The sequence below is a fragment of the Diabrotica virgifera genome, chromosome 5 (assembly GCF_917563875.1).
Source record: "Diabrotica virgifera virgifera chromosome 5, PGI_DIABVI_V3a".
NCBI classification, from domain to species: Eukaryota; Metazoa; Arthropoda; class Insecta; order Coleoptera; family Chrysomelidae; genus Diabrotica; species Diabrotica virgifera.
In genome coordinates, this window is record NC_065447.1 from 1,539,219 (window position 1) to 1,555,502 (window position 16,284).

At 32.0% G+C, this 16,284-nt stretch overlaps 1 protein-coding gene across 4 annotated transcripts in view; it reads left to right on the forward strand.

The window, feature by feature from the left end:
* Positions 1–9,249: 9,249 nt before the first annotated feature.
* Positions 9,250–16,284, forward strand: part of LOC114333597 (protein sickie) — an 823,608-nt gene continuing 816,573 nt past the window's right edge. For 3 of the 4 annotated variants that reach the window (XM_050651212.1, XM_050651214.1, XM_050651215.1), the window contains exon 1: positions 9,250–9,497. The gene's annotated coding sequence lies outside the window, so the exon portion shown is untranslated. The remainder of the gene's footprint in view (positions 9,498–16,284) is intronic. The other variant, XM_050651213.1, reaches the window with a different exon arrangement.

Here is a 16,284-nt window from a genome sequence, read left to right on the forward strand (position 1 = left end):
AGTGGAAAAAAACTTAAAAATATCTATAACGTAACATGGTGAATATACAAAAGAAGATCAAAACCTGCTCGTGATAATAGAAGAATACTCAAAAAAAAGAAGAAATACATGGCAGAATTATTCGAAGAAGAATAAAATTCAGAAATCGGTTTTCCTAGATGTTCATGACTAGCAATATCACTCATTGATATAATACATGCACTTAAATTTCTAAAGACATGTCTAAACATTATTATATTACAAATAATATTCTAAATTTCTAAATTCGTCTATTTAATTTTCATTATTTTCTTCCATGTATTGTTTATCATCTCTTCTTTTTATTTTTGAATTTTTTTCAATTGTTAATGATTACAAAAGTAAAGAGACGAAATATACGCTCTTCAAAAATAATATTCCCGTCAATACATCATGTCTGAGCGCATTTAGACTCTCCAAATCACAATTTTGGTTTGCGTATTAATTATGAAATGGCCAATCGTCAGCGAATAAGCCAATTTCAGCGTCCCCTGTTATCCCAACCTGTCTGAAAATGCATCCACCGACAAAAATTTTATGAAACGAAGTAGGTAGAATATAATTAAATATTAATATACCGTCAGACTAAAGGGTTGATTTTGGTGTTTGATTTAAAAGCTTGTCCATCATTGTATAAAGTTTAACATATTAAATTTGAAGGGGTTAATATAGGTACCTCACTTTTTGTCTCAAATTGAATATAACAGAAATAACCGAAAAGAAACAACAAAAGTGACTAAAGTAGAAAACAAAGTGAATGTAGACAGTGACATCGCAATACACATATACATTTTTGAAATCAAAGACAAATATTTAAGAATAAAATAACGAAAAAGATACTGTGGATGAATGATGGAATATTGGATATTATGAAAAGCAGAAAGAGAGGAAAAGATAAGAACATGGTAATACCATAAATAATCATCATCCTTAGCCGTTTTGATTCCACCGCTGAACACAGGCTTCCCGTAAATTGATCATGTATTGATCATGGCCTCCAAGGTTGATCATGTATTGTGTCTTGGAAAAGGTAGTTTAAGGGTCAACTCGTGTACAAGAGATCTGAAGGTCTTGAAGAAGTTGGCATGGCAGGCATGATCTACCCGATCTACAATAAGGAATATGTTGCCTGAAAACCTAAAGTTGTTCAGAAATAAATGAGTTAACATTGTAATACTATTAAACAAGCAAAAAAATGAGTAAACATTGTGGAGAAATTAAAATATCGGATCAAAGATATGTATGACCCGTTTAATCTTCATAACAAAGTCAAAAATACTGCAGAAATTTATAAACCAAGATCAAGATATAATATTGTTCTGAAGCCATTTTCTTGTAGTATCTTAATTAAATCTAATATTTTCGGTGGCAATAATCCACAGTTTCACTTTTGAATTAAATTTATTTGACGTTTCAATTTCCATTTCGGAAATCCTAAAAGGAAATAATATGTAATACACATGGAACACAAAAAAAATGGATATGTAAGAGTTATGTATAGGAAACTTTTGAATATGAAACAATTATTATCTAATGTTACCTGTAAAACTGGACCTTTAGTTACAATTAGTGTACCAGAAACATCAGTAAAAACCACTAAACACGGGAAAGCAGTATAGACCAGGTTCTATCGTCGCCCACGTTAGGTAAATTATTCCGATTTGTTTTTTTGCACAAACTTACTCAAAAAGAGGTCCTTATAACAAATCCACAGCGTGTCGGGAGGTGCCGAAAAAAATAATTTTTTTACTTCGTACATTTTTTTTTTTAGATTTTTTCGGTCATTATGAGCAAAAAAGGTCTCCAATGATTTTGCTCTAAAATTAATTATTGTCGAGTTATACGCGATTTAAAATTTGAAAAACGCAAAAAGGACCTTTTTCAAGGCTTAATAACTCAATTAAAAATTATTATTATGAAATTCAGAAAGTGACTAAATCAAAGTTTAAAGCCCCCCCCCCCTACATGATCCTGACGAAATTTGGGTAATTAATTTATTACTATAGCTGTTATTATTAATTATTATTTTATTGAGGCGGCCGTCAATGTGAGTGCGAGTAAGATTCACCATTGGGCTGCAGGAATGGTGCATCTCTTTCGCACTCACATCGACGGCCGCCTCAATAAGCTGTTAGCGCTCATTGTTAATAATTAAAAATAACAGCTTAGTAATAAATTAATGACATAAATTTCTTCAGGATCGTGTAGGCGGGGCTTTAAACTTCGATTAAGTCACTTTCTGAGTTTCATAATAATAATTTTTAACCGAGTTATTAAGCCTCAAAAATGGCCATTTTCGCGTTTTTCAAATTTTAAATCGCTTCTAACTCGACAACAATTAATTTTAGAGAAAAATCATAAGAAACATTTTTGGCTCATAATGACCCAAGGCATCTAAAACCAATTTGTACGAAGTGAAAAAGTTGATTTTTTTAATTTGTTCAAAAAAATTGTTTTAATAATTTTCCGACCGCGGCACCTGCCGACACCCTGTGGATTTGTTATAATGCCCTCTTTTTGAGTAAGTTTGTACAAAAAAATTAATCGAAATAATTTACCGAAGGGAGGCGATGATACAGCCTGGTCTAGTAGAGCTAGGATAAAAGTAGCAGAAATTAATTAATAAAACCACCTCAGTTCTAACCAACATTTGTCACAATTACTCACATCTTACTATATTCATATTTGTATTTAGTAGTAAATTTAAAAGTGCATATTATCATAGCTAAACATAAAATTTGATAAAAATTTCTCTTATAATTTAATATAATCGTCCACTGTTGTCTATGTAACTAATAGAAAGGCAATTTATATCAAATTGATCAATTACCTTCGTTTTAGCTTATTAGCTAAATTAATCTTACTTAGTCTCAAATATTGCATGTACAGTCAGCAATTATCTACATCAATAGACGTTCACTAAATGGAGTAGTGTAACTAATATAATGCACCAATGCCCTAATCGCTGATCAGAAATCTAAAACAACCTCAAGATTCATTGATGCAATAAAAATTACAGTATTGGGTTTCATAGTTAATGAGGCTATTGTAATACAACTAATTAAAGATGCGTATGGTTTTCTCTTTAACAATATTTTACAACAGAAAGAAAAAGTTGTTTGCCTGTTATATTGTTAAAATATGATTTTTCGTATTATTGTTTTTATTGGAGAATATTAAAATGCTCATATAATAAGTAACTTAGATCCAAATAGAAGATTAAGTGAATGTTTTTAAAAGGAAGTGATGGAGTTGTAAAAATCTAAGTTTTTTTCTGTCCAGAATTTACATTTCTTGCCTGTTCTGCTAGTAAAGTTTACTCAACAATGAAAGGCCTTAGAAAACTCAATCAATGAGAAAATAAATGAATACAGAACAGAATTGATGAAAATCTACTAACAAAACAAATATTAAATTACAAACCTAGAGAAAGTAGAATTTTAGGACGCGCCTTGAAAAGATGAAACGAAGTCGATGTCCGAATAGACCATAAATATCCAGTTTCTGGAACGAAGAAAAAAATTAAAAATTATCAATGTTTTATGGTAATAAAAAATTATTATTTCCTTATTTCTAATTCTTTAGTCTAAGGAAAATTTGGAAAGGACACTATTAATTATTGTTTTTTGTAAAACATGATTGTTTTTAAATTTAAAATAATTTGTATATTTTCAGTTATCATAGACGTTCTAATACTTGTTTTTATTTGTTTCAGGTGAGTTTTCTCTAGTAATTCAAAACTACAACCTTTTAACAAAGTAAGTAATCACTTTCAAATAATATTTTCGGGAATACAACAGTTTCAAATTTGCTTTCCCGTAGTAAGAAGTTTCTGCAAATAATGTTTTGGAGGCATCACACACTCCATATCGATACTCTGGTGATCTACTAGAGATCTGGTTATCTAAAGATAAAAATCTTCAGTTTTTGTTTAGAACTACCTAGTGAATCGATCAAGTTTTGCAATTTTGTGGATTCTAGACTATCTAGACTTTATCGCTCCTGATAGAATTTATAGAGAAAATACAATTCAGCATTAGATCCATCACAATTAGTCCAGGGCGCATCTGTTTTGATATGGACGTTGAGAGGTGACTCAAATTTTTTTGCAGAAATAGCTTGAAAATAACTCAAATAATAATATTTGAGATATCCTCCCACTCAAAATGGTCCGGAACATTGTTTAAATAATCCCAATGTCAAAATACGAAGGAAAAATTCGATTTTTTTATTGGTTTTTGATTATAACTTTAAAATATTCATTTCTAAGAAAAGTTGTACTAACATAAAACTTGTGTAATTAAATTTCCTACTAGGTATATAGAACTAATTGAAAATTTAAAAAATAGTCACCCTTGTTGCAAAGTAGCAATAATTGCGAAAAAAACCATACAAAAATAAGTTTTTGCATTTTACGTTTTTCAACCATTTATGCTAAACTTATGACCTTCATATTTTACCCTGAAAAACTTTATGATATAGTAAAACACCACTGTAAATTTCATTAAGATCGGTTTAATAGATTTTTCAAAACAAATTTTGCAATCCAGCTTTCGCAAAAAAGATTAATTTTTTTAAAATGTTGCAGGACTGAAAATAAAGCAGATATCACGTTGATTTTTTTTGCTTATAGAAGTGTACTTTACCTTTCATTTGCAATTTGCAAAATTAAAATCGAATAATTACCACGGCGGCAGGAAATTTTTTAAATAAACATTAATTTTTGGTGCTACGCGCAGGACAGCGGTGTTCGATTCACACAAGTTGATTTCCACCAAAATTTCTTCCAATCTTTATCTAATATATTATTTTTTTACTCTATATTTTGTTGTATTTTAATATTTTAATTCCACAAAAATCAAACTAATTTTATTATTGTTTGTAAAATATTGTTTAAACAATTGCATATGTTTAAAAATAATAAACTTTTATTCTCTAAGTTAAAATATATGAACAAAGAAAGTTTTTGCTAAAAAAGTGTTATTTCAAAGGATAGAGTATGTGTTTTTATTTTGCAATAAACAAATTTATTTATTTATATCGAAATGTAAGAAAAATTAAAATGTATCAATCATTATCAAAGGTCATTGGAATGCCCAATCAGAGCAAATTATCCGCTGTCCTGCGCGTAGCACCAATAATTAATGTTCATTTAAAAAAAAATCCTGACGCCGTGGTAGTCAATGGGTTTTAGTTTTGCAAATTGAAAATGAAAGGTACAGTACACTTCTATAAGTTAAAAAAAAATTAACTTGCTATCTGCTTTATTTTCAGTCCTGTAACATTTTGAAAAAATGTTTTTTTTTGCGAAAGCTGGATTGCAAAATTTATTTTGCAAAATCTATAGAACTGATCTTAATAAAATTTACAGTATTGTTTAAGTGTATCATAAAGTTTTTCTGGGTGAAATATGAAGGTACTAAGTGTAGCATAAATGGTTGAAAAACGTAAAATGCGAATACTTGTTTTTGTATGGTTTTTTTCGCAATTATTGCTATTTTGCAACTAGGGTGACTATTTTTTAAATTTTTAACCAATTCTATATCGTGAGAAATTTAATTATGCAACTTATATGTCAGTACATACAACTTTTCTCGTAAATGAATACTTTTAAAGTTATAATCAAAAAAAGAAGAAAAAAATCGAATTGTTCCTTAATTTTTTGACATTTTGATTATTAAACAATGTTCCGGACCTTTTTGAGAGGGAGGATAACTCAAATATTATTATTTGAGTTATTTTCAAAAAATTTCTCCAAAAAAACTTGAGTCACCTCTCAACGTCCAAATGTACTAATATTTTTACAGATGCGCCCTGGTCTAAATGAATGTGTGTAAAATTGATTAACATAATAGAAATAGAGGGATTATTAATAGGGGCCCTCTCCTTATTCTTTGAGCCTTGTTAGGGCGTGATGACACCCTGAATATTGTTAGCTTGCTGTCTCCAATGGCAGCGATCCTGTGTCAGATGGACTCTACATGCAGGGATTTTTCTACCAGTCTTCATTTGACTTGCCCCTGCCCACCGTGTTGAAGACCTTTCTCTTTTACCTTGCCTTCTACTACCAATGGTTCCATAACCTCCGTTCTTCTGGCTATGTAGACGAAGTAATTTAGATATGCTCGGTATATTTTTTTAATAACTTGTCTTCTATATTAAGCCCTTCCAGAATTGACAGGTAGGTTCTGTGTTCTGTCCAGGACGCGCATATAATTTTTCTGTAGACGCCATCACGTTTCAGCTGTGTATAAAACAATGGAAATATTAAAGACACTGAGCTTATTATTCCTTATTTGGTCTATCCATATTTAGTCCAGAAACCGAAGCTTTTCATCTCGCAATTTTTACAGAATGGATCGATTTGCTTGAAAATTTGAGAATATGTACTATATAGTCCAAGGATCAAAATCTATATAATTCCGAAAGGCGCTTTTACCATGGGGGTGTTTACCACCTCATCTCGGGGGTGAAATTTTTTATTATATTTTGACCGCAAAATTTGATAAAAACATTCATTCTAAGCAAAAACTGTTCTATACATTTTTTTTTGATAAAATTAATTAAAGAAAGTAAAATTAAAAGTTTTTAAAATTAATAGTTTTTGATTTATCGTTATTTGTATAGAGAAAATCAATGTTTTTCGATATTACGATTCACTCAATTTTTGCCGTAGAAAATTTTTTTTAAACCAAATTCTTGGAAATTAAATAACCTACAATTTTATATCGAAACATTTTTTCGTATCTCTGACGCTAATCTTTCTATTCTGAAGAAAATGGCATTTTTTACCAAACTACAAAAATTCGTTATTCGCTTTTAACGCCAGTTTTTTTAAAACTAATCATTATCAGCCAGTCAAACTTATAGAATCTATTTATAATATATAAATAAATAACAATGAATAAGGCCAATGACCAAAAACACCGCTAACTTACATTATTATGCTTCCAATTAGATTTCTCTTTTTTTTTTCAAAAAAATATATTGATTTTTTAACCATAACTTTTTTATTTTTATCTTAGAAAGTTTGATAAAAATATATTTTGTAGGTTTTTACAAGGCCTATAAGCCTATTTATATTAAATCTTTTTAAAATTCTCAGTCGCAAAAAGAGGTGTCTTTGAAAGGGTTGGTAAAGGTGGTTTTTGCCTGTTATTACAAGATTTAATTGTCACTAGCTCACTCAATTTTTGCCGTAGAAAAAATTTTTGTAATTCAGGTTCTTGAAAATTAAATAAGCTACAATTTCACATTTAAACATTTTTTTGTATCTCTGATGTTAATTTTGCTATTCTGAAGAAGAAGCCATTTTTTTCCAAACTACAAAAATTCGTTATTCGCCTTTACTCCATTTTTTTTAAAAACTAATTATTCTAAGCCGGCCAAACTTCTAGAACTTATTAATAATACATAAGTAAAAAACACCAAATAAGGTTAGACTAATTTTAATTATGGTGGTGATTAGAGGGTTGCTGGCGATCACTTTTTCGCTGAAAAAAATGGGGACTGACATTATTTTCATTATAACTCACTTAATTCTTGAGCTAGAGACTTTTTTTATTACTGGTGATAGATATTTTTAAGTGCTTTAAATTAGTTTGAACAAGTTTTCCTCGAAAATGCATAGTTTTCCCGTCTTTTGACTTTGGAACTACAATATTTAGCATTTAACGAAGAAGAGCCAACATATAATAAAGTATAGCTCGATTACTAGTGGTCCTAAAGAAAATTTAAAAAATTGGTTTTGTTTATTTTTTCAAAAGGTACATTTTTGTTAAGTAAGGTTGTTTTGATAAAACGAAAACTTTTGAAATTATTCGCAGAAAACTTATTAAAAACATTGATTTTTTCGATATAAAACTAACACTTTCGATAGCGAATAAATTGAAAAGTATTAGTTTTACGAAAAAAATGTATAGAACATTTTTTGCTTAGAATGAACGTTTTTAACAACTTTTGTAATTAAAGTATAACAAAAAAATTTCCACCCCCGAGATGGGGTGGCAACCACCCCCATGGTAAAAGCGCCTTTTGGCATCATATAGATTTTGATCCTTGGATTATCCACTACTTATTTTCAAATTTTCAAGCAAATCGATGGATTCTGTAAAAATTGCGAGGTTTTGTCCTATTTTAAGCTTCATTACTTGGACTAATTGTAATTAATTTAGCTGTTGTGGTTCACGTTATTGCTAGTCTTAGCTTGATCTCTAAGGAGCTAGCGCCATTCATGGTGTAGTTATTAGGGAGCAAAAGTATAGAAATTTGTCTCCTCTTCGATGTCTACTCCTTCAAAATTCGCCACTTAGTGTAGTTCGATAGATTATTATTATTTGTTCTTCTTCCACTAATACTAAGGTATCCTCTGACATCCAAGGTTTTTTTTGTTTTTACGCGGGATGCACTTTTTTGTGCTGAATGTAGCTAGGTTTCTGTTGCATCCAAGCTTAGTAGATAAATTTTAGTCAACTTGTTCAATAAATGATTGGCCAATACCTATCGATAAGTCCATGAATCACAAGATCTTCAGAAAGCATTGCTGCTGTATTTGACAAGCCACAGGAGATTCTAGGAATATTGACACTATTCGTTTACATATTAAAAAACAACGTGGAGCTAAGACAAAATTTAGACCTTTTAAAAATGTTTCCAAATGACTAGAAGTAAATAATTCTTTGATGCTATTTTCATTTCTGTTCAATAAACCCAGAGCAATCAATTGGATTGTTACAAAGATTTAACGTTAAAAGATATAAGTTTGAATTTTATAGAAAAAGACTTTTTTTAATAGAAATGTATAATACTATAATAAATTGACTATACGTGATATGGAGTTTTGTGTACTATATATCCTAGAATGTTTTGCAAACAAAAAGTTCCTACGTCCTTTTATTAGGATCCTAATTTTTTAACGTAGAGAGAGGGTGACAATATAAAAGAGTATTTTTTCGGTTTTTTATTTAAAAATTCAGAACCTGTCAATATAAAAGTAAAGTCTTGAGCCGTTTGGTCCCAAAACGTATTAAAGCAGGATTTGACGTTTTTTTACTCGTCTTGACTCCTGCGAAAATGTTAAGCGGCGTTTTTTCATTAACCAAAACAAACTTCTTAGCATCACGTTCGCGTGTTCATCAACCTCGGCGGCACAGGCGCACGCTTACTTTCTCTCCTGCTCGTCACCGTCGCCACTTTTCCGACGTCGTCGCCGCGCCAGTTCTCCACGCGACCTCCACCTCGAACCCACCGTCGCAGCGGGCGTCGATGGGAAACTCTCGATCGGGAAGCGCGCTCGTAAACAAAACAAAACACTCGCGGCCCGCAGGATATATCCCTGCTAGTGCGTGAGGGGTTTTTTCGAGTAGAGTAGTGCGACCACGTGTGATGGGGTAGATATGGAGATGGAAGTGTCAAGTTACGGTTGACAAGTTTTTTAGTGGATAGGGTGATTGGGAATTACTTTTTCCTATTATACTGCCGTATGTTTTGGTTTTTCCAGGATAATTTATGTGTAATTCACAGCTCGATATCTAAAGTTCTTGCAGGAATAATATAAACTGCTCATAACTAGAGTAGTTAAAGATATATTTATTTTCAGAAATTTTGGAAATCTTTCAAAAATTTATTTTTTATTTCAAATTTTTGATATTTTTTAGTAAGACGCTAACCAACCTTTTATATATTTTTTTATTATTTAAATTAATACTTTTATTTTACGTTACTGCAGGGGTATATAAACTAAGAACTCCTTAGGTACTAACGAACTTATAAATACAATAAGCCGCACAATGGTCTGCTTTTAAAACAGATCACATCACCAACTCAAAAGACTTCCTCCTATTGAGTTTTCTTGTATGGTTTGTGCTATCAAGAAGGTGGATGACATTGATCTTCACGTACTGGCGAAGACTTTACTCGTAACTTTTGGTAAATTTGATTATAGTTTGGTCCACAATCTCCATCCCTGGATCTCCGTCGATATCGCTGTACCTGATGTACCAGGAAGCATTTACAATATTCCTCAGAACTTTGTTTTTAAATCTTTGTATCATAATAATATTGCTTCTATTGTTACAATTCCAGAGCTAAATACCGTATATCCATACTACCAATACATTTTTCTATATATGATTTCAAGTTCTGAAATAGGAATGTTGCTTGTATATATGAGATACAGTACCGGGCCGAGTACACTTCCTTCTGTCACTACTGCTTTAATTTTCTTGTATTCTAAATAATCTCTCTGTAATAAATGATTCTAATACCAGTGGTATTTGTTTTGCCAGTGTTAATTTCAATTTGTGCACGAGCCCTTTATGACATACCCTGTCCCTGCCAAACAGTTGTGCTACAGGGAAAGAAAGATACTTTTCTCCAGAAAGATACTTTTTCTCTTCTATGGCTTTTTCTACTAGATCCTTTATTCGATGGACCTGGTCAGTACTTGAGTGTTTTTCTCTAGATCCAAATTGGTGAGTTGGTATCAATGATAGGTTTCCTCTATGATAGGTTTTATTTTGATCTTCAAACACTGTTGTAAAAAAATTGAATTTTAAATTTGGATACTATTCTTCAGCTTGACATTTCTAACATATCCTTGGAAAAGTTCTACATATATTATGTCATTAACTTATAATACTTTTTCTTTAAGAATAAGTTAAAAAAAGGAAGAAATGTTTAAAGTGCCATCTCCGCGACGGAGGTTGGCAATCATCATAGCCATTTGGACTTTTGAGACGGCTTCTCTGTTCCTTGTTCCTTTCAACTTGGAAACAGGACCTTTGTTCAGATATTTAACTGAGGACAGCGGACTGGTAAAGTGCATATATGCTGATTAAGTGGCACACATTCGTAGGAGGATTCTACTATCTCTATTTTGATAAATCCAAACAAAATAACTTAAGTCTGTAGATGAAAAAGATGACTTTGTAGATGAACAGTTTCAGAATCACCATTAAACCTGTTGCCTCTTTGAAATCATTGCACCATCATAGCACCCCTTATTATTCTGAACCAGTGTTTATGATAAAACATTGATATCGCTCTCCTGCAACTTGTTCGAAATTTCCAAAAATGCAATTTGAGATCAACGCATAGTAGTACTAAGAGCAGTAAATATTTACTACTGTAACGGTAGGGGAGCAAAGTATGCTAAATGTGCAGTCACTCGAGCGTTATGGGGACCTATTGGGTTGTGAAGAGTATGTCCTAAAACCAAAAAAAGTTAAGTAAATTTTTCCATTTTAGTAGGCGCTTGCCATTTTTTAATTTAATTTTCCATTTCCGACAATCGTTTATTCCGATTATAACGCCATCTATGCATAATTCGAAAAAATGTTTCGAAAAAAAATTACTTATTTTTTCGTAAGGAATTTAAATCTGCAATAAAAAATGGGGGCACCTATTTAAGATTTTAAAGTAACCCCTCCCCACCCCACCACCGTGCGTGGTCGTGGTTGGTGCCATTCGATAAATTTTTCAAAAATATTAAATAAGTTTATTTGACAGTTTTTCAATCTGATGTTCATTTCGCGAAATATCGCGAGATTCGTATTTAAAATATTAAATTTACCCCCACCCCTCTCAGTGGGTCGTGTTTGGTGTCATTCGATAGATTTTTAAAAAATATTAAGCACATATTTTTTAGTTTTTTGATCTGTCATTCATTTTGCGAAATATTCGCTTATTTCTTGTGACAGTTTGTGACTCACCCATTTCCTTACGCCCCGCTCAAATCGTCAGATTTTTGAAATATACACTCTTTTGCATGTACTTAACTTACCTTATCTTAATCTGACAATTTCGAGTTTTTTTAAGCATAGATATTTTTTTCGGGCCCCCGTTAACGAACTCCCCTGCATGAAGAGCCAATATATGGTAGAGGTACATCTGCAGGGCACCAGGTTTCTCCCCATATGATAATAATGATAATAAACGCTCTTGAGTAACTGCAAAAATCCCCGCTTGGGCTCCCCTACCATAAGATGTTCAAACATAGAGCACATTCCAAAAAGTTGAAAAATAATCAATCAAAATAATGTGTCAATACAGTCAAGATTGCCATATAGTTTTCCAACCTCTGTCGAGAAGATGAGCCCTGTATTTGGCTTTATCTGTTTTATTACTATATATTCCTGTTGATATCAATTACAGTTACTGTTTTCACTATAATACCATCCTTTTGTCACTTTGTATAACAATTTCGTGACCCATTATAATATTTTAGCTGCTATTATCTTTTGTAAAAGGGTGAATATTATTATGTAGTTGTAGTTTTTACATTGAAATAATTGAGTAAACTATCGATTTTACGTTCTTTCCTACTTTGTGCTTTTTTTATTTCCAGTTTTCGAGGAATATATACGTTAGATCTCGTTTCTCTTTGTTAGACAGTTACTTGGTTGCATGCGAAATTTAGTATGTTTAAAAAAGCTGCCCTCTTACCAGGGCCGGATTTAAGGGGGGGCAAGCTGGGCAGCTGCCCGGGGCCCCCACATTTCGGGGGCTCCCACAAAGCCCCAAACATAAGAGGTTCATTTAAATAGATATTGGCAGGAGATACAGGAACTCGACAATGTATGACAAGTATAAAATGAAGGAGCGTAGGAGTGATAATATAATTGTTCATGGTTATGTTTTTCACCTTCCACCGGGTGAGTGTATTGCTTCGTTTGTAAATTGTTATCTAGTGTTCGTACACATTTTAGTCACAGAGGGTTTTGTGATTGGAAACATGCAGATATTAGGCTTATGGATCACGATATGTCTAAAGCACACGAAAGAATTGGGCGTATTGATATTGAAATAGCAAAACAGGCCGAAGGAATAAAGAATTACTCAGAATTACTAAGAATAAAATGGTAACTCAAAAACTAATTTTACTGTTATAAAGTTTATTTGTGAACGAGATTTAGCATCTCGCAGCGAAAATGAGTTGTCGAGTTCATCACAAAATGAAAATTAATTAGGAATACTCCAGTTGTTAGCTGAATATGATCAATTTTTCAAGCACCATATTTTAAAAAAATATTCAAATCCTGGAAGCAGACATGTCAACTATCTTTCATCAACCATATGTGAGGAAATTGTACATCCGATGGGTCAAAACGTATTAAATGAAATAGTTTCAAGTATTAAGAAGTCAAAATATTATTCAGTTCATACTAATCAATTAAATGTGATATTTCGTTATATAGAAGGTTTCACTCCTGTAGAAAGTTTACCATATTTTTACCAAATCGTGGTCATAAAGCAGAAGATATATTTAATTCTCTAATGACAATTTTGCAAGAACATGATATCGATTTTAAAAACTGCAGGAGACCGTCCTACGTTAATGCGTCAATTATTAGTGGAAAATACAATGGTGTTCAGGCTGAAATTATAGAACAAAAAGGTACATATCCATACGTGGGTGCTCCGTGCTCGGTGTAGCTGCTCAAATGGATACCTGCTCAAACCGGTTGAATCAAAGAAAATGAGCGCCGTGTGGCGAGCACAAACGTATCCACTATGTGGAGCTGCTACACCGAGCACAGAGCACCCACGTATGGATACGTACCTTAATATCTTGGAGTTGTGGATTCCCCGTGTCGCCCACTCTCTAAATTTAGTTTCAAAAGCTGCAACTGAGTGTTATCATGCAATAGCATAGCACAGCATTTTTTAATTTCTTAGCTATATGTATTTTTCAGTTCCTCTACATATAGATACAACTTAACAGAATGTTTTAAAGCTGCGTCTTTAAGCAACAGCAACGCAGACCGTGGCAAAAATATTATTGTTCCTAAAAGAGCAAATACTACTAGATGGCCATGGAGGTAATGCCGCAAAAGAACTAGTTAAAGGTCATAATCAGATTAAAGCATTATCCAAAATTTTGGAAGACTATGAGCAACAATTTAAAACTCGTAGCATTGCAAATGGTTTGTACCTATGATCGAATGTGTTTACTGGAAACAGAGAGGATATTAGTGAGGACAAACAGAACAAGTCGTATTCTTCAAGATACAAATATTGACCTTAATTCAGGAGTGGCAGCACTTAGATCACTTAAATAAATTATACAGTCAATGTCAATACGTGAAAATTTCGAAAGATATGTGAACATCAGATAAGTTTAGAACTCAAAATTTTATCATTATTAGAGATCACTTCATTACCTCTTAAGTCAGAGGCTTCCTGCATATGAATCCATTCATTCCAATTTTGGGTTTTTACATCATTTTGGAAAATTGGAAAATTTAACTCTCAATGAAATTGAAGCTCACTCACTAAAGCTTACCAACATTTATAGCAATGATTTAGATGAAAACTTATGTGTCCATCTGGTACAGTTTGTAAGATTCTTCAATTCATTTAAAGAGGAAATCGGCTCATCAAATATAAGCCAAGAACTTCAAATGTACCAATTGCTAAAAGAAAATAATATGAATGATGCTTTTTCAAATGTTGAGGTGACACTTTATTTATATTTAGTTCTGATGCGAACTAACTGCAGTGGTTAGAGATCGCTCACAAAATATAAATTAATTAAAAATCGACTTCGGTCTATGATGGGCCAAGAGTGTTTGAATCATCTCTCTACAATGAGCATTGGTCACGATGTCTTAATGCAACTAGATATGTCCCACATAATCAAGAAATTTTCAATTAAAATATCTCGAAAAGTTCCCGGACTTTAAAACAATACATCTTACTATCATTTTTAATATTTTACTGTAACAAATTACAGCTCTTGTACTTTTTATTATTTAAAATTATATTTATAAAAATAGATCAACATTTTTTTAATGGTAGGAGGTAGGGCCCCACAACAATTCTGCCCAGGGGCCCCCACTGTCTTAAATCCGGCTCTGCCTCTTACTGGTATATATTTATGCTACTGATACCTGCACTATCCTTACATTTTTCTATCGATCGTTTAGAACTTTCCTATGGTTTCCACTAGTTCTTCTTCCTGTATGTCTTCTGTTTTCTTCGGGTTTTCCTCTGATCCGCCAACTACGCTGTTTTCATTTTCGAGTACTTATCCTTGCTCTACTTTCAACAATTTACTACATCATCATCAATTCATTCGTCATTTTCCACATACATTATTACTTCATTCAACAATTATGTGTTTTTCAATAACCAATTTTCTATCGTTCCAAACAAAGTTTAATTCATGCAGACTTTTTTACAATTTATCTCTTTCTATGTTTGGCAAAATTTCGTCACTATTAATTTCTTCTGAAGAAAATTTGTCATTGTTCATCTAGGTTATTTCCGCTATACGTAATGGTCCAGCCAGCGGACAAAACGGTATAATATACAATATATTGTTGTATCACATATCACTGTTGTTTCTATCGATGAGGAGATGTTCTCATCGCCCGGTAAGCAGATTTTCAAAACATTTCGTTCTTCTTATACAGGGTGTCCAGAAATTCTACCGACAAACGAAGACAGGAGATTCCTCATATAATGTTAAGACATTTTAACCCAATTCATCTAGTCCGAAAATGCTTCCTAAGGGAGCTAGAGCTCTTTGAAGATGGCGTCTTGTAATTAGTTTTTCTTAAATACCTCCGCTTCTATTTAGAAAAACGAAAATTGGTACGCATATTTATCTACCGGAGATAAATCGATTTAATTAATTGCGAATTTCTAGTACCGGTCATAGGCGTCCGTTTTGGGTAGGGCAACGGTTATTTTATAGCATAACTTTTTTGTCTTTAACTTTTAAGCATTTTTTATACAGGATTGTTAAATTGTGAAATATTCTAGTATTAAAAGGTACTCTTGATTTAAGTCGGTAGGACACACCATTTTCTAGAACAATCTTTGAATTTTTTGAATTTGAAAAAAAAAGAAAAAATTTTTCAAAGAAAACGGTGTATTTTACCAACTTAAATCAAGAATAAATTTTAGTACTGGAGTACCTTATAATTTAATAATCTAGAGTCAGAAATGCTTAAAAATTAAAGACAAATATTTATGCGATAAAATAACCGTTGACCTACCCAAAATGGACTCATATGACCGGTACTAGAAATTCGCAATTAATGAAATCGATTCATCTCTGGAATATAAATAAACGTACCAGTTTTCGTTTTTCTAAATGTTTTTTTTTATTTTTTTTTGTAAATTCAAAAAACGAAAAATTTTCAAATCCATTTCTCTAGAAAACGGTATATCCTACCGACTTAAAGCAAGAATACCCTTTTAGTACTAGAATACCTCACAATTTAATAATCCAGTATCAAAAATGCTTAATAGTTGCAG